The following is an 8,033-nucleotide window of genomic DNA, read 5'->3' as shown; positions in this document are numbered from 1 at the left end:
TTATCTACTACATTATCTATCAATTTGTTTGGTATTAAATGAATGGTCTGAACTTTTTCATTACTCATTTCATTTTTCACTCCGTTAGTCATTACTGCTACAAATAGATGGTGTGCGCTTTTTGACAGTGTTTTTATTCCTAGTTCATTTTGCCACAATATTGAATAAAAATTTAGGATTATTTTTGTTGTCTTCAATAAGTCTGGAGAAATACACTGATCTAGCAGCACTAAGAGATTTATATTGACGCCATTTACGCCAGGGTGCAAGTTTTTTCTCTTTACAGTAATTGCTTTCCTTTTAAGTGGAGCTACAATATCTAGGGTGTAGCAAAACACAGACTCTAAATAGTCACCTGATTGAGTCAGATGGCGATCCAATCATGGATAATAATTCTGGGAGACTGTTGGTAAATCTCTCTGCAGTAGCAGATGTAAAATAATAGAGTGATGACGTTTCAGTTAAACACAGAACACTAAACTTCTGCTCAGTAGCAACCCTCTTGTTAATATCCTCATGAGCTTGTCCTTTAAACACATGATAAATGCTGCCTAATGCTACACTTGACACCAAGGTTTAGTGAACATTCATCAGAATCCAAGCTACCGGGAGCAATATAAACATAATAAATAGACTTCTCTGCGATATTTCATGCATTTGTATAATGTAAGATGACTGAGCTAAACCTCCCCAGTTTGTTAGAGGCCACTTATCAAGTAAATGATAAATACATATTTTCTTAGGATGTATTCTGTGTGATCAGTAAAATGAAGAATTGGTTATGGATTGAATAATTTATGAAGACTTTTTTGTAGGTTCTTTGCATTAGAAAAATGAATGGAACAGTAGTTTAGTTTGTAATGTTTTTAACCTGCTTACTCAGAGGAGGGTTTAATCAAGACCCAGCTTAGAGCTATATACTGTATGATTCTTTGCCCAAACTGTCAGACTATTATGGAATTTGCTTTATTGACTGAAAACTCAGGGGGCATGGTGGCTTAGTGTCTTAGTGGTTAGCACGTTTGCCTCACACCTCCAAGGTTGGGGTTTCGATTCCCGCCTCCACCTTGTGTGTGTGTGTTTAGTTTGCATGTTCTCCTTGTGCCTCGGGGGTTTCCTCCGGATACTCTGGTTTCCTCCCCTGGTCCAAAGACATGCATGGTAGGTTGATTGGCATCTCTGGAAAATTGTCCGTAGTGTGTGAGTGTGTGAGTGAATGAGAGTGTGTGTGTGCCCTGAGATGGGTTGGCACTCCATCCAGGGTGTATCCTGCCCAGGGTCGATGCCCGATTACGCCTGAGATAGGCACAGGCTCCCTGTGACCCGAGAAGTCGTATAAGCGGTAGAAAATGAATGAATGAATGAATGAATGAAAACTCCTGAGGCACTACAACACCTTGACTTTCCAGAGTTCCGTTGCTCAGGTTGCCAAATGGAATATGTTTTCGTTTATAGTTCTAAAGTTTTTTTTTCACAATAGCAGACTCTCGGTTAATTTGACATGTTAGGGTCTTATAGTGTGACGGTTATTGTTTTGTTGTACATTGAGTATTCATTCTCTTTATTCCACACTTGTTTGTAGGATAACTGCTTGCCTGGCCCAGGCCTATGATTTTATTGTTTCAGTCTAATGGCTGCCAGTCAAATAATTTTTTTAAATTACATTCACAATTAAAGCATCTATTAAATGCCCTTATAAAAAATGACTTATAGTAGTGCATAGTCTCCATTAAAAATGCTAGTTAAATTAGTTATAATACCATTAAGCTAAAACCCTCTTAGACAGGCATAACATGTTAGAACAGTAATAAAAAGTATAGTACAGTTTTTTTTTCTACTTCATTAAGTGCTGAGTGCTTAAAAAACATTTGATGATAGACAGTGACAAATCTGTTTGGACAACCAGTGCAATGTTCATTCCTCCATTTGGGTGTCAGCAAAGTGAAAAGTCTTGATCTTCCATTTACCTCAAAGGATATTGTGTCAAATAGAGCAGTGCATTTGATGCAAAGGAAGCACTGTGCAGAGCAATGTTTAAAGCTGATACAAGCAACTACAGTATGCAGCTATAGGAAACCAGTAGAGGAAAAACAACAATGGGGTGATATGGGAGAACCTGGGGAGACTAGAAACAAGCTGTGTGGCTTCTCAGTTGCAAGTAAAGGCAAAATCCACATATCTGAGTAATGTTAGCGATATGATGAGAGAATTAATGTTGGTTGTGCAGAACTACACCAGGGTTGTGTGTGTTTGTAAGAGGCTGTGATCTGATGTGTTGGTGAGGATCCATTTCCAGGCATAATCGTGCAGCAGCTTAAACTTGCTGGGATTTAGTCTCAGGTGATAATCCATAATCTATAATGAAATGTCTGCCATATACTCTGAAATATGACCAGAAACATGAGAATGAGTTTATTGTCATCAGTATAGCACTGGTACTGAAAAAAATTTGTTAGTTCATTGACACAGTGAGATTAGAGGGAAAATAGAAGAGGACCAATCCTTGTGAGGCACCAGTGGAGAGTCTGATAGTACTGTCCTCCAAGGTAAAAAGCAATGTTGGGATGTCATGCAATGTGGCAAATTCCAACACTTGTGATGAAGGAGGGGAGAGTTTTGTGATAAACATACATACCCAACAAAGGGTATGTAAAGGTCGAGAAGGATCAGACCATATGATGGTTTGGCTGATGTAATTACATTAAGCTTCAAAAGAGATGTTTTGTTAGAATGTGCTGCTAAAAAGACTATTATACTGGAGATCTAGGAAAGGAAGATTGTATACAACATACAGTCATGTGAAAAAAATTAGGACACCCCATTAAAGCCAAGCCTTTTAAATAGTTAAATAGTTAAACATATGGGCATTTTATCTTTATTTTAACAATACTGGAAGATTCAAGTAACATAACTGAATAAATAAAACCAAGGAATTCTCTTTTTTAAATGATCCATGCAATTTAATTAAAAAAAAATATTGTGAGGAAATAGTAAGGACACCCGCGCAATTATTTTTACTTAAAATGGATAAAATGACCTATAGGTGTATCAAGTCAGGTGTAAATTATTAGAAAATTATTACAGAGTATTTTAAAGCAGGCTTGCTTTATTTTAACCTCAGTTATTTAGTTTGGTTTTCTCCTAATATTTGAAGTGAGAGGTTTCACCATGGTGATGTCCAAAGAGCTCTTTGAGGCCTTCAGAAAGGAGATTGTTGAGGTTTATGAGTCTGGTAAATGAAATTAAAAAGATCTCAAAGAATTTGTAATCAGCCATTCCACTGTCCGAAATCATTTACAAGTGGAGAACATTTATCACAGCTGACACACGGGCAGTTCAGGACATCCAAGTAAATTCACCCCAAGAGCAGACCACAAGATGTTGAAAGAAGTCTCCAAAAACCTGAAAATATCATCACGGGACTTTAATTATCATGGGAAGTGTGAAGGAGGAAACCATAACTGTCCAAGAAGAACACGAGGACAAGAATTCTGGAATGGTCGAGTCTAAATCCTATAGTGATCCTGTGTGGTGATTTGAAATGGACCTCTCAAACATCACACAGCTGAAAGAATTCTGTATTGAGAATTGGGAGAAACTTTCTTCAGGTTGATGTCAGAAACCGGTAGATGGCTACAAGAAACATCTCATGAAACATTAGCTATTAAGACACAGGGTGTATTAACTTTTCCTCAGTTGAAAAATTCATTTTGTTGCTTTCTTTTGTTTTAATAAGTGAAAAGTGATTTAATTATTTTTTTCTTACAAGCAATTACATCACTTTCATCTACAGGAACAAATTAAAACAAGATCAGAACATACTAAGAACATAATATTTAATGGCATGTGCCAATTTCTTCACATGATTGTATAAAAGAGAACTGACACCAGTTGCTGATCTCTGAGATGTCCAATATGATTTTATTCAGATGGAAATAAACCTTTGCATTCTTCGAGACATTTTCCAAATGATAGCTACATCTTCTCCATTCTTGTAAGGCCATTCCAACTATTTTTCTGAAATATCCCCACAGTATACAGAAATGGAAAATGGTACACTAGAGATTTTATAGGGCTTGCAATAGGATCACTGGGTTCATTACTCCAGTTTACTTACTCAACTGACCATCTGGCCATGTTACTTCTGATATGTTCATCACTGGTGAAGTGCAGCACAATCACTGTTCCTTCATCAGACACATTCATGTATTGAGTAAGTGCCATTGTGAATTGCCAATCTCAGAAACACAGACATTCAATTTTGGTGGACATGGGAAGACATCTGCTTCAGTGACACCCCCAACTTACATCCAGCCTGTGAGAGCTCTGCTTCTGCACTGGCTGGTTTAGTCTTTCAATGTCTTTCTTTCTTGTGGCTCATCAATGAATTTACTACAATTTTAATTTATTCACCAAGTTCAAAATTATACAGATATTTTGAAAAACTTGTTGATATCCTTCTATATTAAACTATTACCAAATGTAAATAAAAGAATGTGATGCTGCACTAATTTTATCTGATTGGTATGTTCATCCAGTTTGTTTAATTGTCGCTTGACTGTATATGTTCAAGAGCATGCAGTTAACAAACAGTAACCTTCATAAAATTGAAAAATGTTTGCCAGCTGTACCTCTTTATTTCATCACACTTTCACTAGAGCAGTGAAAGATAAGACATATTGTTTCCAGTACACATCTCTGTAGGTATAGGAACCCTCTCAAGGACAGCTGATGTTCCACAGGGAAAGTGCTGTGTAATGGGGAGCATGTGATGGATGAGGTGTATGAAGGCTGGTTTTCCCCATGGTGTCTCTCTCTGTCTGCTCTGGGGTTAAATAGCATTCCGTCTTAGACTCACTCACCCACCATGCAGAGACACACAGACATCACAAGCTAACTGGGAAAAAACAGTGCCTGTTTTTATATTAAGTATTAATTATCATCAATTTCTACATTAAAATTAGACTTAAAATTAAAAGAAAATTCTTGAATTTGCTGTTTCCATGGTAATGAGCTGGTTAATTAATAGATGAATTTTATTATTTCCTAGAATTATAGTGCGGGTTGATCTGACTGCGTACATCTCCAGACTTAATGATACTGTAATTTTACTCCCTTTTTTGATAGCATGTTTATTTTGAGCATACACCTCCTGGCCATTTTTGATGATTATATCATAAATAATATGGCTGAAACTGGACTGTACAGCAGTAAATAAGAATGTATTATAGGCTATATGAATCTGTTTACAGCAAAAGGATGCAGGATTTTACACTAGGAGGTTTTGTACATTTGGGAAAATGATTGACTCAAAATCACATCATCCATAGACAGAATAGTTAAAGGGTCTTAATGAAATCCAGAATGTGGTCCAACAAATATAGTCTGGTCTCTATAGAAATCCTTGATTAAGATTCTCCTTTTCTAAAAGCATGCAAGTATGAAATAAATGTTATTATAATCAAAATAGGTTCCTGTTTTCTTAAAGCTCATATATCTGTTTAGGAAAAGTTGGTCATGTGACATCAAGGAGGACGGTCATCAATCCTGTGTGTAATTATGTATAAAGCATTCAATTATATTTTGTTCTCTTAGCCCATTCACCTGAAAAAGTTGTGCTGATTTTCTATTCTGCAATTAACTTCCTCTAATTCTCGTGTGCAGTAGGTGCTAATTGATTGACAGCATTTTGTCTATAAAGTACTGGAAAAATGTCACGTCAAGCTGTTTGGGTGACCTAAAGGGCTATTGCTTAGATTATTGAAGAGGGTAATTTATCATTCGCTGGTCTTTTTGTCCTGGGTGTCGTGCTGTCATGTTATTGTTAGCATCAGCGGTCAGCTGTCAGCCACGTTGCATTATCAAGCATTGAGGAGTGACACAGAAGGCTGAACATGACCAGAGCCACAGAAAGATGTGTTGCATCAGGATTATATGAACACCAGGAAAATGGATCTATAGGGGAACGTTTCAGTGTAGATACATAAGAAAATGAATACAGATGATTAAGACAGACTAAAATATTATGAAAATATTACAACAAATTGATTGTTGCCCTTTAAGATTGCTCAGGCTCTAAGCTAATTTCTTAAATAAGATTCTACCTTTCTACAGAGTTGTCTGTTCTGATAACATGCAAGAAACCAAATAGGAAGCAATTGAATATCCAAGGGGGGCATGGTGGCTTAGTGGTTAGCACGTTCGCCTCACACCTCCAGGGTTGGGGGTTCGATTCCCACCTCCGCCTTGTGTGTGTGGAGTTTGCATGTTCTCCCCGTGCCTTGGGGGTTTCCTCCCCCGGTACAAAGACATGCATGGTAGGTTGATTGGCATCTCTGGAAAATTGTCCATAGTGTGTGAGTGAATGAGAGTCTGTGTGTGCCCTCTGATGGGTTGGCACTCTGTCCAGGGTGTCACTCTGTCCAGGGTGTATCCTGCCTTGATGCCCGATGACGCCTGAGATAGGTACAGGCTCTCCGTGACCCGAGAAGTTCGGATAAGTGGTAGAAAATGAGTGAGTGAGTGAATATCCAAGTAAAACCTTCCTTAGATATCACTTTTTGTCATCTGCCGCCATTCATTATATCTCTCTCTTTGTGAGATCTCCCTACAGCACATGTTCCTGTTTCTCACCTCTGACCCATTTATCTGTTTTTGTGGCAAAGGCCACTGATGTGGAAAGATGACATTGATGTGTTTTTAACGTCATGGATATAAATCAACTAGGTTAACAAGTCAATAAAGCATTGTTTGCTTCAGATGTCTTTTTCTAACCCATGTTTTGCCTTTCTAATCTATCTTGGATTGCATTGATTGCATTGGATTGCCTAATGGTTAGAGAGTCTGACTCGTAACCCGAAGGTTGTGAGTTCGAGTCTCGGCCCGGCCACAACTGAGGTGCCCTTGAGCAAGGCACCGAATCCCCCTCAACTGCTCCCCGGGCGCCGCAGCATAAATGTCTGCCCACTGCTCCGGCTGTGTGTTCACGGTGTGTGTGTTCACGGTGTGTGTGTTCACGGTGTGTGTGTTCACAGTGTGTGTGTGTTCACTGCTGTGTTTGTGTGCACTTTGGATGGGTTAAATGCAGAGAACAAATTCTGAGTATGGGTCACCGTACTTACCCATATGTCACGTCACTATTGCACAGATTCGCTGATCAGCAGAATTTTCACATAATTTGGTAGACAAAATGTGGCCAAAGAGAGTGGAAGTGTAAAAGAGTGGATCTTCAACACCTTTAGCTTTTCTAACAGTAAGTGGAAATGAGATCCATTACCATAATTCATTTGAAATGTACATTTAAATGTAAATGTGAAATCTTATTTAAAATTTCACTTTATGATGTGATTAAAACATTCTCAGACAATAGAACAACAGATATTCCCTAACTGTATTTGCTCAAACATTTCAGGATCCTTCAGTACTTGTTTTACATGATTATAATTCAGCTCGTATTGCATTTTTATTACAGTGCAAGTAAATTTTAGTTCTTGTTTTAACTAGTTACTTAGATGAATCACTTTAGACAGAAACAGAAAAGGTAAAGTACAGTAAAAAACCTGTCTAGTCACATTTTCATGGAATTTTCCATATAAAAACATAAACCCCTCAAACGCCTACAAGCTGACAGCAGTCTTTATAGCAACATGCTTTAAGATTAATGACTGAATAATAAGCAAGAAATATTAAGGAGAAGTTTTTTCAGAACATCTGTGTCCCCAGTGAAAAATAAAGTCGGCAAGTTTGTGATTCAAATGAACCTCGTCTGAATGTTTGTCCAATGTATTAATTAATTTCTAATACAACTGATTGGTGGACAATTCTAGGGCTACACGATGACACGGTGGCAGCTCTGTTGAGTGGGAAATGTGTGTGTACATCTTTGAAAAATGTATCTGCTCTGAGACAAACTGCTATTCTTTAATTGTGCTCAGTCCAGGTGCAAAGTTGCTGGTCAGGTCATTATGTAAGCAGTGGCTTTTTTCATGCAAATTTTATAATTGCTACATAATTACCTGTAATTGCAGAGTTCT

This window comes from Tachysurus fulvidraco, chromosome 10 (genome assembly GCF_022655615.1).
Source record: "Tachysurus fulvidraco isolate hzauxx_2018 chromosome 10, HZAU_PFXX_2.0, whole genome shotgun sequence".
Lineage (NCBI taxonomy): Eukaryota > Metazoa > Chordata > Actinopteri > Siluriformes > Bagridae > Tachysurus > Tachysurus fulvidraco.
The sequence above is the reverse complement of the archived record's forward strand: the minus strand, read 5'-3'. Positions refer to the sequence as shown.